Source organism: Mustela putorius, unplaced genomic scaffold (assembly GCF_011764305.1).
Source record: "Mustela putorius furo isolate JIRA1106 unplaced genomic scaffold, ASM1176430v1.1 tig00000129_pilon_pilon_pilon, whole genome shotgun sequence".
Classification (NCBI taxonomy): domain Eukaryota; kingdom Metazoa; phylum Chordata; class Mammalia; order Carnivora; family Mustelidae; genus Mustela; species Mustela putorius.
The window spans coordinates 38,104,689-38,109,137 of NW_025421290.1; the positions used below are offsets into that span (position 1 = coordinate 38,104,689).

Here is a 4,449-nt window from a genome sequence, read left to right on the forward strand (position 1 = left end):
AAAAGGGAGAAGTATTTTAAATCACTGTGATAGCCCATGTCAGTCCTGCCTTCTGGTCCCGGAAAAGGAGCCCCAAGTTCTCGTCTCCTCTTCTACAGTATTTGGGCTTCCTCCAGTTTCTGCAGCTGCTAAATATCATCCTTTGCTTCGTTTCATACCCCACCCCTTTCAACTTGCCCCCAGTATTTGGGTGCCCTAACAAGGAGTTTCGAAATAATATCTTAACCATATTTCACTTTCTTTTTTTTTTTTTAGATTTTATTTATTTATATGACAGACAGAGATCCCAAGTAGGCAGAGAGGCAGGCAGAGGGAGAGGGGGAAGCAGGCTCCCCGCTGAGCAGAGAGCCCGATGCGGGACTCGATCCCAGGACCCTGAGATCATGACCTGAGCTAAAGGCAGAGGCTTAACCCACTGAGCCACCCAGGCGCCCCCTGAGAAATACTCAAAGAAATTCATTAAAGAAATTCAAAGAAATTCATTACCACGACCACCACTTGGCCAACACTTTGTGTTAGCGTCTATCAGCATGGGTCAAGCGCTCGTCTAGATGCATATTCTATCTTTTCATTTCTCATGATGACCATACAAAGTAAATCTGTGTGGATAACCCCATGAGGGCCCTGGTTAGCAGTTTGTTCCCATATTTCATGTTCTTGTGGTGCCTTTCTGTTCACTTGGTGCTTGCATATCCATTCCCCATTACTGGCCAAAGGAACACATCAGTTCTCCCTGTGATGGCACAGCTCAGGCTCACAGAGGTGAACCAGCAAGCCCTGGGCCTCAGCCATCAAACAAATGCCACCGTCTCATGCTACAACAAGAAGGCAGCCTTTAACTGAGACACGTTAAACTGTGGTAAAATCTGGGATGCCTGCAACTAAGCGTTTGCCTTCGGCTCAGGTCATGCTCCCAGGGTCCTGGGATCCAGCCCCGCACTGGGCTCCCTGCTTGACGGGGAGTCTGCTTCTCCCTCTCCCTCTGCTTCTCCCTGTACTTATGCTCTCTCCTGCTTTCTCTCTGCCAAGTAAATAAATAAAAATCTTTAAAAATAATAAAAATAAATTGTGGTGAAATCTACGTAACACCGATTTTACCATTCGAATCACTGTCAAGTGTACAGCTGAGTGGGGTTAAGCACATTCACTTGCTCTCACCACCGTCCGTCTCCAGAACCCTTTCATCTTCCCAGACTGAAGCTCTGGACCCATTAGACACTAACTCCCTCCCTCCCTTCCCCAGCCCCTGGGAACCATCTTTCCACTTTCTGTCCCCACAAATGTGACTGCGCTGGGGACCTCACACAGGAGGACTCGCACGGGGTTTATCCATTGGCGAGGCAGGCTCTTTGGCAGCAGGATTTCTGGAGGCTGCACCACAATTCTTTCCTCCACTGCATTTATTTTGCTAATATGGCACATTAGCCAGAAAGAATGCCTATTTGGGGTGGGGGTGTGGGGTCGTGTCAGACTATTAATTATCCAGATGTTCACAGGCCAGAACACTGAGCCTAGAGGAGCCTCTCTTTCTGCCACCTAATGACACAAGCGGCACACAGCAGCCGCATCGGAGATGCCTCTGAGGGCAGGAAGGTGTCTGTTCTGTATCCTGAAGTAACCTGCCCTCGTGGACGCCAGCACTTCGCGGGCCCTGCCCTGCCAAGCAGATGTTTTCTAACGTTTTGTTTTACACTGAGCGCTGTTTGTTCCTCTTCTCCTCCAAGTAATGACTTGACTTGTGGACATCAGCAAAGAAGAAAAGAGAGAAGGGGAGGGGAGAGGAGGGGAGGGGAGGGGTGGAGAGGGAGGGGAAGAGAGGGGAAAGAAGAGAGGAGAAGACGGAAGGGGAAGGAAGGAAGGGAAGACAGGGAAAGGGAAGGGAAGGAAAAGGGAAAAAAGCTTCTAGAAAGGGACCTAAGGCATTTTACGGTCCATCCCAAAGACTCCCTCTCATCCACTGGCCTGTGTGGTGTTGTTGTTGTTTTGTTTTCTTTTGTGTTGTTTGTGTTTTAAAGAACTCTGTGATCTACTTCAATTCATGTTTTGCCAAGAAAGCTAACACAGCTGCAAATCCTTTCTGCCCGGAACGCCTTCCAGTCTTTCCAGAGGCCTCTCTGCTGGTTCGGTAGCCACTTCCCTCCCTCCCGGGCTGGCCAGCCTCTCGCAGCGCGCTGCCGCCCCCCCACCCCGGGCGCCACTGGGCTCCAGAGAGAAGGCACTACTCCCTGGGAGCGCCTCCTCCGTGGTTTCTATTACTTGCGGAAGCACAGGCCCCCTCGGGCACCCCAGCGCCCCTCCTTCGGCTTCCCCCTCAGAAAACTGGCTCTGCGGCCCCGCTGGTAAACGGGCTGGCTGTCACCATGACAACGGCCTGGCCCAGAGCCTGGATGACGCCAGGCCTGACTCCCTCCCAGCCTCACCCAAATCTGTTTGTTCAAGTTCCAGCTGCTTTGGTTGGGCTTGGTTTTGCTTGTCCGTTTGAGCCCGCGCCGCCGCTGATTGGCTGCTGGGGGCTGGGCTTAGACTCCCCGGGATACCGACGGGGATGTCAGCTCCCTGCCCAGGCAGGAGTTTCCTGGCGCCCTGGGGTATTTCCCCATCGCAGTACTGAGAGCTGGAAGAGCCGGTGGGAAGCCAAGGCACCAGATCCTCCATGAGTGCTCTGATCCCTCTGACACTCTTACTGTGACACCACCCTCGTGCCTGAAGGCCCGCTTGTTTGATAAAACAGAAGCAGCGATACACCACGTAGACAGAACAGCCCAGCTGGGCATTAACATCAAAAGTAAATAATACCAGGGGCGCCTGGGGGGCTCAGTCCGTTAAGTCGCTGCCTTCTGCTCAGGTCATGATCCCACGGTCCCGGGACCCAGCCGCAGGGGCTCCCTGCAGGGCAGGGAGTCAGCTTCTCCTTCTCCCTCTGCCTGCTGCTCCCCCTGCTTGCTGTCTGTCCTGCTCTCTCTCTCTCTCTCTCCCTCTCTCTCAAATAAATAAGTAAAATCTTTTAAAATAATGAATTAATTAATTTTTAAAACCAGGAAGAAGAAGGAACATGTGGATTTTGGAGGAATAGTTTAGGGGAATGTGGCAATAGAAGTCCAAGCGAATTTTCACCTCAACATTTGGGATGGTTTTGCTTCTATTGTTTGGATAACTGTAGAAGCAGGAATCTGGAACATCGTTTGTGACCAATCTGAAAACAGACTGCCTTGCCTTTTGTCATTTCATCAGGTTTTTCTCTCCCCAAGAGCTCATTTTGGTAATTGGCTTGGCCTCCTGAGCTCTTGAGTTTACCTGATTCTCTGATTCGTGATCTACAAGGGACTTCTTGTATGTTATCCTTTGAAGCTGAGTCAGGAGCCTTAGCCTCTCTTCTATAAAATCGGATAAATTATGCCAACCAGCCTGGGTGTAGAGTACTTAGCTTAGTCCTGGCGTTTAGCGAGCAACTACGATCATCAACTCTTACCAATGCCTGTGTTCTGAGGATCCTGAGACTCTTTATGAAAATTACATCATCGATGTACAAATATTCAACAAATATTTAACAAATATTTACTAAGCCTCAATTAGCCAGGCACTGTGTTGGCCACTAGCGATGAAGTGATAGAAACAGACACAGTTCCAGCCCCTTGGTAGCTTCTGGACTTCTGGACCAGGGAGGGTGACAGACACAAAAAAAAAAAAACCACACAAAATGGAAAATTGCACCTGTGTCCTTTGAGTAAAGCTGTTTTTGACCCTCCAGACAAGCTCATCTTCCAGATGAAAACAGAGAGGACATCAGTCTTTGCCATACTGAGCAGAAGAATCTCCTGGCCAATGCCTGTCTTAATTCCTAACTAACAAAAATCATGAGATATAATAAACTGGTTGCTGTTTTAAGCTCTGCTCTCCCAAAAAATAATTATATCTGTATTAGGTGCCTAAAACATTAAGAGAACATGAAATAGAGGAACTAAACTACATTTTACCCACTTTTCCTAGTTATAATACAAGAGTTAATGTAAGAATTTAGAATTATTTGATCACCTAAATCTCAGAGTTTAGAGCAAAGTCCAGAGATGCAAATTCTCAATTCGAAACCCTGCGGAAAGAATCCGGCGGTTCCTTATACCAAATCCTGTTCCCAAATCCAGCGCCCTCTTCTGGCTAGGGGCCTTTTCTCCAGCCAGTTGCTTGCTCCTTGCTGCTTTAAAGGGGGAATTGCTTTCTTCTCTTTTTTTCTTCTCTTCCCTTCTCTTCTCTTCCCTTCCCTTCCCTTCCCTTCCCTTCTCTTCTCTTCTCTTTCTCTTTCTCTTTCTCTCTCTTTTTTTTAAGATTTCATTTATTTGGGGCGCCTGGGTGGCTCAGTGGGTTAAAGCCTCTGTCTTTAGCTCAGGTCATGATCCCAGGGTCCTGGGATGGAGCCCCGCATCGGGCTCTCTGCTCAGCAAGTAGCCAGCTTCC

General features: G+C 48.9%; 1 non-coding gene across 1 annotated transcript; it reads right to left on the minus strand.

Moving 5' to 3' along the window:
• Window positions 1-1,462: 1,462 nt before the first annotated feature.
• On the minus strand, window positions 1,463-1,590 carry LOC123390583. The gene has a single exon (XR_006605130.1). It is a non-coding gene; the product is annotated as a small nucleolar RNA SNORA17 (small nucleolar RNA).
• Between the last annotated feature and the right edge of the window lie 2,859 nt (window positions 1,591-4,449).